The sequence below is a fragment of the Microcaecilia unicolor genome, chromosome 4 (assembly GCF_901765095.1).
Source record: "Microcaecilia unicolor chromosome 4, aMicUni1.1, whole genome shotgun sequence".
Lineage (NCBI taxonomy): Eukaryota > Metazoa > Chordata > Amphibia > Gymnophiona > Siphonopidae > Microcaecilia > Microcaecilia unicolor.
The window spans coordinates 210,473,181-210,485,331 of NC_044034.1; the positions used below are offsets into that span (position 1 = coordinate 210,473,181).

The following is a 12,151-nucleotide window of genomic DNA, read 5'->3' on the forward strand; positions in this document are numbered from 1 at the left end:
CATCACGCAGGACGACGGGGCTCTTCTGCATCCCAACCTCCAGTCCCTGGCTCTCACGGCCTGGATGTTGAGGGCGTAGACTTTGCCTCTTTGGGTCTGCCAGAGGGTGTCTCCCGCATCTTGCTTGCTTCCAGGAAAGACTCCACTAAGAGAAGTTACTTCTTTCATTGGAGGAGGTTTGCCGTCTGGTGTGACAGCAAGGCCCTAGATCCTCGCTCTTGTCCTACACAGACCCTGCTTGAATACCTTCTGCACTTGTCTGAGTCTGGTCTCAAGACCAACTCCGTAAGGGTTCACCTTAGTGCAATCAGTGCATACCATTACCAAGTGGAAGGTAAGCCGATCTCAGGACAGCCTTTAGTTGTTCGCTTCATGAGAGGTTTGCTTTTGTCAAAGCCCCCTGTCAAGCCTCCTACAGTGTCATGGGATCTCAATGTCGTTCTCACCCAGCTGATGAAACCTCCTTTTGAGCCACTGAATTCCTGCCATCCGAAGTACTTGACCTGGAAGGTCATTTTCTTGGTGGCAGTTACTTCGGCTCGTAGAGTCAGCGAGCTTCAGGCCCTGGTAGCCCAGGCCCCTTACACCAAATTTCATCACAACAGAGTAGTCCTCCGCACTCACCCTAAGTTTCTGCCAAAGGTCGTGTCGGAGTTCCATCTGAACCAGTCAATTGTCTTGCCAACATTCTTTCCCCGTCCTCATTCCTGCCCTGCTGAACGTCAGCTGCACACATTGGACTGCAAGAGAGCATTGGCCTTCTACCTGGAGCGGACACAGCCCACCAGACTGTCCGCCCAATTGTTTGTTTCTTTTGACCCCAATAGGAGGGGAGTGGCTGTAGGGAAACGCACCATATCCAATTGGCTAGCAGATTGCATTTCCTTCACTTACGCCCAGGCGGTGCTGGCTCTTGAGGGTCATGTCACGGCTCATAATGTCAGAGCCATGGCTGCGTCGGTAGCCCACTTGAAGTCAGCCTCCATTGAAGAAATTTGCAAAGCTGCGACGTGGTCATCTGTCCACACATTCACATCTCATTACTGCCTGCAGCAGGATACCCGACGCGACAGTCGGTTCGGGCAGTCAGTTCTTCAGAACCTGTTTGGGCTTTAGGATCCAACTCCACCCCCCGAGGGCCCTGTTTGTTCTGTTCCAGGCTGCACTCTCAGTTAGTTGGTAAATTTTTTAGGTCAATCTCAGTTATGTCCTCGCCGTTGCGAGGTCCAATTGACCATGGTTGTTGTTTTGAGTGAGCCTGGGGGCTAGGGATACCCCATCAGTGAGAACAAGCAGCCTGCTTGTCCTCGGAGAAAGCGAATGCTACATACCTGTAGAAGGTATTCTCCGAGGACAGCAGGCTGATTGTTCTCACAAACCCGCCCGCCTCCCCTTTGGAGTTGTGTCTTCCCTTGAAGTGTATTGTCTTGCTACATACTGGACTGGCCGGCTCGAGCCGGTTTCGGGCGGGAAGACGGCCGCGCATGCGCGGTGCGCGAGGGCTAGCAAAGGACTTTGCTAGTGAAGTTTCCGATTGGAGGGGCTGCCGTGGACGTCACCCATCAGTGAGAACAATCAGCCTGCTGTCCTCGGAGAATACCTTCTACAGGTATGTAGCATTCGCTTTCTTTGTAGTTGTTTCCAGTCTTTAAGTGTGTTTTCATCTTTTTTTCTTGCTCCATGCTCTTTCTAGTCTTCTGACCTGTGTTTTTAGTTGTTTCAGTTCTTCGTTAAACCATGGTATTGAGTTTTTTCTATGTGAGGTTCTGGTTTGAAGTGGCGCTATATTGTCTAGTATTGTTCTGCATCTGTTATCCCATTCTTGAAGAAATTGGGGTGAGTCTGTGGGTGTTGTCCATTCGGCGGTGTAGAATTGTTGCCAGAATATTAGTGGGTCTATTTTGCCTCTCGTAGTATAGGTTTGTTGTTTTTGTTGTTGTTGTGTCTTTTTTGTTCTCCAGTGGAGGGAAAGGTTTGCAATGTAGTGATCGGACCATGGCTTGGCTGTCCATTTTGTGTCTATTAGTGTGAGATTTGGTTCTGATGAGAATTTGTGGGTGACGATGTCTAGTGTATGTCCTTTGTTATGGGTGGGTTGTGTGTTTGGCCAGTGGAGCTCCCATAGTTGGAGGAAGTCTTTGCATTCGCGTACATTGCTTGAGTTAGTATCTTCAAGGTGAAGATTGATGTCTCCTGCACAAGTGTTCGATATGAAATCCAGAAAGTGCGTTTGTGAGTCTTGCCAATTGCCCGGGGGTCTGTAAAATAGGTGATCACATAGGTTGGAGTGGTCGATTCTGGCTGAAGCTATTTCGAGTTGGGGAAGAATAGATTCTGCTGTTGTTGTGACTGTGAATTGATACCATGATACATACCCTGGCATACGTAGTAGAAGTAGAGCGCTTCCGTGCTCTCAGCATAGTGGTGATGACCTTGTCCGAGAAGCCCTTCTTCTTCAGCCGCTTCCGCTCAAGGGCCAGGCCGTAAGACCAAAGGGGGAGGGATCCTCCATCACCACGGGACCCTGATGTAAGAGGCCCCGCTCTGCTGGAAGCCGCAGAGGACTGTCTACGGAAAGCCGGATCAGGTCCGCATACCAAGGGCATCTGGGCCAGTCTGGACCCACCAGGACCACCCGGCCTGGGTGTTTCGCCACCCGGCCGAGAATTCTGTCCAGCATAGGCCAAGGCGGGAACACGTAGAGAAGCTTCTGCACCGGCCACTGCTGGAGAAGAGCATCAACCCCCAGAGATCGAGGGTCCTGTCCTCTGCTGAAGAACCGCGGCACTTGGCAATTGGCTGAGGTCGCCATCAGATCCAAGGTCGGCATGCCCCAGCGCTTTGTAATCTCCAAGAACACCCGAGCAGACAGTTGCCACTCTCTGGGATCCAAGGGTATGGCGACTGAGAAAGTCTGCCTCGACATTCAGGACTCCTGCAATGTGAGCCGCCGACAGCTGGTCCAGATTCGCCTCTGCCCACTGACATAACTTCATGGCCTCCCTGGCTAGGTGGGCACTCCTGTTACCTCCCTGGCGATTGACATAGGCCACGGCCGTGGCATTGTCTGACAGGATTCAAACTGGCCTCAGTATCAGTACCTGAAGAAACGCTTGAAGCGCCAACCGAATGGCCCGAAGTTCCAAGAGGTTGATGGACCACTTCGCCTCCTCCGGCGACCGTATCCCCTGCGCTGTCCTTCCCAGGCAGTGGGCTCCCCAGCCCGTCAAGCAGGCGTCCATCATAACGACAATCCACTCCGGGGACATGAGAGGCATACCGGCTGACAACTTGTCTGTCATCAGCCACCAACTTAGCGCCCTTCTCACCGCCGGGTCCAGCGGAAGGTGAACTGCGTAATCCTCCGAAACCGGAGTCCAGCGCCGCAGAAGAGAGTGCTGTAGTGGCCTCATATGGGCCCTGGCCCAGGGCACTACCTCCATCGTGGCCGTCATGGAGCCCAACAGTTGCACATAATCCCAAGCCCAAGGAGCTGAGGAGGCTAGGAACCGGCCCACCTGGGTCTGAAGCTTGAGGCTCTGGTTGTCCGGCAGGAACACTCTGCCCACTTGGGTGTCGAAACAAACACCCAGATACTCCAGGGACTGAGTCAGGCGCAGCTGACTTTTCTCCTGGTTGATGATCCATCCCAGGGAGCTCAGAAGAGCAATGACCCTGTCCGTCGCTCTCCCACACTCTGCAAAGGAGGGAGCTCGAATCAGCCAGTCGTCCAGGTAGGGATGGACTTGCACTCCTTCCTTGCGGAGATAAGCCACAATGACCACCATCACTTTGGAGAAGGTCCGCTGAGCCGTAGCCAACCCGAATGGGAGGGCTCTGAACTGGAAGTGCCGGCCCAGCACTGCAAAGCGCAGGAAGCACTGATGAGGCGGCCAGATGGGAATGTGCAGATAAGCTTCCTTGATGTCCAAGGATGCCAGGAATTCTCCTTCTTGTACCGTAGCAATCACAGAGCGGAGAATCTCCATATGGAAATGCCGTTTTCGCAAGGCCCGATTGACTCTCTTGAGGTCGAGAATAGGCCGAGAAGAGCCTCCTTTCTTTGGCACCACAAAGTGAATGGAGTAACGTCCTGTGCCACGCTGCTCTATGGACACTGGGACCACCGCCCCAAGGCGCGGAGCAAGTTGTCCAGAGTCTGCTGAACTGCTGCCACTTTGAGGGGAGACTTGCAGGGAGAGTTCACGAACCCGTCTCTCAGGGGCCGGCAGAACTCAAACTTGTAGCCGTCTCTGATGACTTCTAGGACCCAAGCGTCTGAAGTTACCCTGGTCCACTCGCCCAGAAAACAGGAGAGCCTTCCTCCTATCTGCTCTGGGCCATGGACCAGGGCCCCGTCATTGGGTATGAGACCCTGGGGGAGGGCCGGAGGAAGAACCTCCTGAGCGGCGGCCTCTGCGAAAGGAATGCTGCTTCGGGGAGAACCTCTGCTTGAAGGAGGAGGAGGAGCCCGACTTGCCGGGGCGATACCGACGGGCTTCTTGAAAACGGCCCTTAGAGGAACCAGGGCGAGCACTGCTGGCCCTTGCCTTGACCTCCGGCAACCTCTTGCCTTTAGAACTTCTGAGATTTGTCACGATCTTGTCCAGCTCATCCCTGAAGAGCTGCTTGCCCTTAAAAGGCAACTTGGCTAAGCGGGATTTGGAGGCATGGTCAGTTGACCAATGCTTAAGCCATAGCCATCAACAGGCAGAGACTGTCTGAGACATACCTTTAGCCAAGGCTCTCAAAACATCATACAGCAAGTCTGCCAAGTAAGCCAAGCCCGACTCCAGGACCGGCCAATCCGCCCTCAAGGAAGGATCCAAGGGGGAGGCTCACTGCACCACCGTCAGGCATGCCCTGGCCACATAGGAGCTGCAAACCGAGGCCTGCAAACTCAAGGCAGCCACTTCAAAGGCTAACTTTAAGGCCGCTTCCAATTTCCTGTCCTGTGAATCCTTAAGGGCAGAGCCACCTTCCAGCGGCAAAGCCGTCTTTTTTGTCACAGCAGTGATCAGAGAGTCCACTGCCGGCCAGCGCAAGGCCTCCTGTTCACTCTCTGGCAGAGGGTACAGACGAGTCATGGCCCCGGCTACCTTGAGGCTCGCCTCAGGAGAATCCCATTGAGCCGAAATTAGAGTTTTCATGGCTTCATGGATGTGGAAGGTCCTGGAAGGGTGCTTGGTTCCCAACATAATAGTGGAACCTGCCGAGGCTGAAGAAGGGCCTTCCTCCGGAGAGGAAATACTTAAGATGCTCATAGCCTGAACTAACAGGTTAGGCAATTCCTCTGAGTGAAAAAGCCGCGCTGCAGAGGGGTCATCTCCCCCATCAGGGCGAGGATCAGCCTCCTCCAAAGAATCCCCAAGGGACCTTTGGGAGAACTCAGAAACGCTGCCCTCATCTATATCAGAGAAGACAGAGCCCCCAAGACCTGAAGATCCACCCGAGGGCGCTTGATCAGGGAAGCCTCTTCCCCCATATCTGACAGGGGAGCAGGAGCAGCGTTTTGCAGTTGAAAGGCCTGATGCAGCAACAGAATAAACTTGGGAGAGAAACCCCCCCTGTTTGTGCACCTCTGCAACCTGGGCCACAGCTCTAGAGGAACTCTCAACCTTCACTCCATAGAGTGGGGGAGAGGCGCTCTGCACATCCAAAATGGCGTCCGGTGCATCACTCCATGAAGGAGCCGCACAGGAAGCATGGCGCTTAAACTTTGCCATCTTCTTACCGCCGCCCAACTCAAAGGCGGCCATACTAGAGGCCGTCCAAGCTGCATGGGCGGCCGACGTCGGAAGGGTGGACATCGGGGGATGGGCACCTAAGGCGGGAAAGGCTGCCGACGCCCCAGCGGAGGAAAAACTGGCTAAATCAGCAAAGTCCGGAAGGGCGCCCAAAAAGGGCTTCTCTGTCTCCGATCCCCGTGCCCCCCCACTAGCCGCGCGATCGTGGTCCGGGGAGCGCTTTTTCACGCCCTTACCATCCGACGCCATGATCCACAAGGGAAACGTTCGGGGAACCCCCTGCCCGCTAGGAAAAGGTAAAATTACCTGCTTCAAGCTGCAATGAGTTGTGTACCAGTGAGCAGCTGCAAGTAAAATCTTTTCTGCTTCAAGATTGTTCTGTCTTTTTTTTTTTAACGGAGCCAGCGGGGAGGGGGGAGAAAAGGAGGGACCTGGCACCACCAGGTTCAGGGCCGGCCCTAGGGTTTCTAGCGCCCTCCTGCAGTCTATTAGTCAGCGCCCCTACCCATCCAGGGGTGGGGTCACTATGGCTCCGCCCCCACAGTAGACACACCCCTTTTACCAGCCATGGCATCATTGAAAATATTACACCAGTATAGAAGAAAAATAACTTAGTACACAGACCAGGAATTAGGAGAACAGACAGTCTTGCCAGCTTTGAAAAACAATGTGTTATCAAAATTTCAGAATCTAACAAACAGATCCCTATTCAGACACTTGGCCTTGCAGTCACACATGTAGAACAGAGATAGCCCCTCTTCAAATTCTTCAAAAATTAACCTGAAATCCTAAGAAGTTAGACTCTGCATGCAGCACAATAGCTTTCCCATCCAGCACAGCTTAGGATCTAGCTAGGGCAGATTTAATCAGCATAAAGTAACATATTCTTCAATCTTGAGTTGGACAGACTAACAGGAGTTACTGAAGTGGGAATGAGAGATAGGAGATTGGTGATGGTTAGGAATTGAAAGCAGGCATCTAGCCCTCTTGTCCTGTGAGTTGCTGTGTTGGGGGTGGGGGTGGGGTGGAAAAGGGTGGGTCAGGTGCAGCACTAAACAGCAGTCTCTGACAAAACAAGGGTCCAGGCTCTGCTGTGCTGTCTCTGAGCCCTCTCTGGGCTGGATTCCAGCTCCTGGTTTCACTCTCAATCCCAATGTGTTGAAGGGGTGGCTGCAGAGAGTACTATGCTGCTGCTTAGCTCCTGAGCTTAGCCAGGCATAGTGAGTGCCTGTGCTGGAGCCTCCTCAGGCTTTCCTTCTTGCCCTGAAGCCGCTTGTCACCAGGGGGGGGGGGGGCAGGGGGTAGAGGTTAGCCGAGCTCACACAAGTTATTTCGGAGCCAGATTCAGTTGGAGCAGTGACATCCTCTGGCAAACACAAGGAGGATATTTCTCTGCTTGGGAGGGGAGAGGGGACGGGACGCTTTGGAGCCAGACTGAGATGAGCTGCAGAGATTAGATACTGAACAACAAAAGCCTCAGCAGAGCTTGCTTGCTTGCAAAGCGGTGCCCTTGAAGGCAGGCGCCCCCCTGCAGTGCTTACCCTGCTTACCGGGTTGGACCGGCCCTGACCAGGTTTGTACTTGCTCACGAAGAGCTCTCAACCCCAGGTACTCAACAAAGCCTAAGTAAATAGGCGTGGAGACCAAGCCAGAGCTGCTGCGTGTGACCACACACCTGCTAGATAGAGAGAATACTGGGGATTTCCTGGTAGCACATGACCACATATAGAGAGGCAAAAGATTGCTCTCTATCTCCACCTGCTGGTAGATGGACACAACCCACCAGTCTATGGATTGATCTGCTAAGATTAATGGAAAGAAAATTATCAGGTATGATACATAATTTTACCATCTCTGATTTCACGTTGCTTCTTTTATTGTTTGTTTTGTTAAAGATCAATGCCTATTCTTTGTATGCGGCCGAATAGTCAAATATGCTATTCAGTACAGCTGTAGTGTTCAGTAATGCAGTAGCGCCTTTTAGTATAACTAGCCATTAGATTGTGATCCCCTCTCCTCCAGAGACAGTGAAATAGTTACTGTTTCTGCATGTAACCCACCTTGAGCTGCTATCGCAAAGGTGTGAGCAAAATTCAAAATCAATAAATAACACGATGTAACTTGGAACCAAGAGCTAACAAATCTCTTTCCAAAAATGAAGACTGCTTTTCCCCAAAGGTTTCTTACTACTTCTGTACATCAAAATATTTATACAAATGAGCCAGAGCTTTGAACAGTCTTGTAATCCGCTTCCACCCTCTACCCATGGTGAATAACTTCTGTTCCCGTTGCCATGGAGAGTGTACTAAGTGCACCTTACACTCGGAGTATAACATAATGGCAAAGCCAAAAGTATTGGAAAAAGTTGGAGGTCCCACACAGGTCCTCAGCATAAAGTTTTGGTTACAAAACTTTGGTTGTCTAGAAAGGACTCTTGAAGGGAGCCCAGCTTTTTTGTCTCCATTCAACTAATGCAAAGAAAACGAGATGATGCTGCGACAAGGGGAGGGGCTGGGAGGTCACACTCACCAGTCACCACACCCACATGCCTGGAGTGTGACCTCCCAGTCCTGCCCCCTGATGCAGCACCATCTCCAGTTTTATTTGCATTAGTGGAGCAGGAGGGGTTGGTAGGCTAGTGAGGCACTACACTACCATGGGAACCCCGCAGGACCTATGTCTAACCCTGCGGGATCCCAGTGAACCTCGGGGCATCCCCACAAATCCCATTCCCATGCAGCTCTCTAGTCAGCACTTAACTGGCCAGGGTAACTGCATAAACCATAGTCATATCTTCATGCAGCAACTCATAGCTAGTTAAGCTCTGAATATCAACTTAACCAGCTATGTGTTACAGTGCTACGTGAACCAGATAGTCAGTGCCGAAACCCAGACATGGTCCAGCCTTGAATATCCAGGAATAGCACTGGTGGGGTCAGCAAGACGCTCACTGTCACTTGCTGAATATTTACCCTATCATTTCTGCAGTGTATTGGCAGAGTTTAACTGGTCTAAAATTTACATTTCATGTAGTGAGATTCTGAAAGAGCTCTAATGCTAATTGTAACAACTTTGCACAGTCTTTCATAAAGAAAATCAATGATGTTTGAAAAGAGCTGCATAAATTCTGTATCCATCCTGAAACCTCTTGCCCCTAGATGCCAGGTTTTAATTTTTTTAGTTGGGAAAGGGGGAGGGTTGAGTCATCAGATTGGGGCTGATGCAGATGAAGGCGGCTTGGCACTAATATGTTTTTTAAATGCCACCCTTTTTGCCAGTGCCTGAGCCCAGCGACATACCTGAGATGCCACTTGGGGCAGAGCACCCCCTCCTTTGAGCAAGGGGGTGCGCACGGCTGTCGGAAGAGGGGGCAGCAGAGCCGACAGCCACACAGTTGTTCTGCGCACCCCCTTGCTGCCTGACCACCCTTGGTACACTAGAGCCTGAGCCAGTCACCTCTCAGGCACCGACAAGAAAGGTGACATTTTGCAGTGAGCTGCGGATTACTATTGCAGTTTCAACACAGCAATAATTTGCATGCTCATTGTTTATAGCAGGCAGCAGTTTTGCAGCGATAATTTCATGGTAGAGCTGTGGCTGTTTGAGGATTTCTGCATTGGCCTCAGAGTATGGGGGATGGTAAGAGAAATTAAGTCAGGGTGGGGGCACTAGTAAAGAGGTCACAGTTCTTTGAAAGATCTGTTTTCTGGTCACTGGAACAGATAAAGGCACAGGACTGCTTTGCTGTAGCAGATATCAAAAGTGGCATATCAAACCCAGGGCTGGTTCAAGGTACCAAAAGCTCAAGGGCAGCAAAAGCCTGTCTCAGTGGCTCACTTTTCACTTCAATGAGATCATGTTTTGCTTTCGCTGCTGTGTTCTCGTCTCTGCACGGCCAACAGCTCTGCCCCAGGTTTAAATGTAAGAACAGGTATTTCCTGGTCTTGCATTTAAACCTGGGGCAGTGCCAGTGGCTGAGATTGGAGGCAAGCACAATGTTGAGAGAGACATGTTCTCACCACAGTAAAAGGTAGAGGGGATGCCAATTTGGAGGGGGGAGGGGCAGAACACTGGTGGGTCAGAGCACCAGTACTGATCATGCCTATGATCAAACTAACAAGGATAGATTTACTATTTTTAAATTATTTCTAATTATGTTTATTTACTGAGAGGAAGGAGAATAAATGGAATATAAAGAGGGAGTCAAATTCATTACAAGTAAACTTGTTTGGATTTTCAAAGCTGTAAGAATTGATCACAAGACTATGAAAGGGGCTTTTGGAATTCTTAGGTTGCAAATATGCCCCATAGAGAGGCTTTGAACACTTGGCTGGATTGTCCAATTGATCTAAATAAATGCTTTCAGTTCTATAGGAAGGTCAGTAAGTGCTCAATTGCAATATCTTGCAAGCAGCTTCAGTGACTCCTCCTAGTAGAACAGAGGAGAAGGACCCATGAGTCCCACCAAGATGTTCAAGGAGATGCAAGGTGAAGGGGGGGTGGGGTGGATCTGTAATCACTGTTGGTGGGAATGTCTACCAATTAAGGCACTTCTGGAGAGAGGTTTGAGAAAGCATTTAGGAAATTTGAATACTGAAGTGGATTGATGCCCGAGGACCTTCCTGTTGGGCGTAATGAAGGGGGAGGATAGAGCATATGGGATATCAGGGCTTGATCTGCAATTGCAACTGAGAGTGAAGTTTACAATACTATTGCAAGAAATTGGAAGCCACTGGAGGCTCCTTACCATAGAGAATGGCTGGTGCATCTGGGAGAAATGATGTATGACATTTTTAATAGATGCACTGAAAGGAGAACCAGATAGAACTTTGCAAAGTGGGCTGTATGCAGTGGTGTGCTGGAGCCAGCTCACAAGATCCGGTTGTTAAATTTGTTACCATCTTGCGAGCCGGTTGTTCTTCAGGGCGAGGCGGCTCTCCTCCCTCCCTCCCCTGAGCTACAGGGTCCCAGGCTCCAAGTCCAGTGTACATACCTGAAGAAGGCAACCACCCTGGTTGTCCAGTGGATTCTTCGGGGCAGGCAGGAAAGATCGCTGCCGGCGCTGACCCTCCCCTGCTGCCGGTTCGCTCTTTAAAAATGGTCGCCGAGGAGGAAGTGACGTCACGTAGCCGAATGGACGCTTGATCCTCTCGCTCCGCGATCCCCCACTGATTAAACTGCAGAAAACGCGCTGTAAACCACTTTGATTTGCTGGAAAGGCATTGGCACGAGGGTGAGAAGTTCCCAAAGCCATGAGCAAGAAAAATATTGCTCCCCCGCGGGAGAATGAGCGACTATCTACGAGATAGGTGACGCGAGGCCTGTCCCAACCAGCTTCCCCAAAACCACGAGGCTCGCAAATGGTCGAGTTGGAAGGACCCTGTACCCGCGGCGACGCTAGCGATACTGCTCCGATACCAGCCCTGCCCGATGAACTGACAAAATGCCTTGAAGCAATCTGGGCAGAAATTCGGGCTTCCAAAGAGGAAATTTTGGAACATGTGGACGCCCTGAGTGTAGAGCTGAGGGAGCTGGGAGGCAGGGTTGAGACGTTGGAGGAAAAAATAGACGAACAGGAAGAAAAGAACGTTGAAGTGGAGAGGAGGCTAAATAAGATGGACGAGCAGGCAGAGGAGATGCGGTTTCAGATGGACGACCTTGAAAACCGCGGGCGCAGACAAAATTTAAGATTTCGAGGCGTGCCAGAGAGTGCAGGTACGGAGGACGTCCATAGAGTGGTGAAAACCCTGTGTGAGCAGCTGATGGGAGAAAGCTTTGACGCTGAAGGAATGGGTATTGATAGAGCCCACAGAGCTCTGGCAAAAAACAGAGACAACAGGCCAAGAGACATAGTGGTCAGATTCACCTCGTATGTCAGCAAAGAGCAGATTTGGCAGAAAGCCCGTCAGACATCTACATTGGAGTTCAACGGGGCGCCTATATCAATTTATCAGGATTTATCCATATTTACTCTGAATCAGAGAAGAACCATGAAACCGGTAATCGAAATCCTGATGAAAGAAAAAATTGCATATAGATGGGGTTTCCCATTTGCTCTCTGCTTTGAGCTACAAGGAGAGAGCACTCGCTGCAGAAAAATGGAAGCGGCCTAGAAACTTTTGCACGAGGCGGGATTGGCTCCGATGGAAACACCACCTGTGGGTATAGCACCCTCTACAAAGAGCCGGTTGCAGAGATGGAAACGTGTGGAAAAAGCAGGAAAGAGGAACGTGTATCAGACATGAATGACTATAAACTGACTTGGGTGAATACCTTATTATATATGTATTTCTGGTCAGACCGGAGTAAGTTAAGAGGGGAACTTAAAAACATGTTCTAGGTTAATATAGATATGGGGTGAATAATTGTAGTGGCTTTACAGAAAATGCAGTTGGGGGGGGGGG

General features: G+C 50.8%; 1 protein-coding gene across 2 annotated transcripts in view; it reads left to right on the forward strand.

The window, feature by feature from the left end:
* Positions 1–12,151, forward strand: part of PTS (6-pyruvoyltetrahydropterin synthase) — a 65,070-nt gene that overhangs the window by 39,544 nt on the left and 13,375 nt on the right. The gene's annotated exons all lie outside the window — the stretch shown is intronic.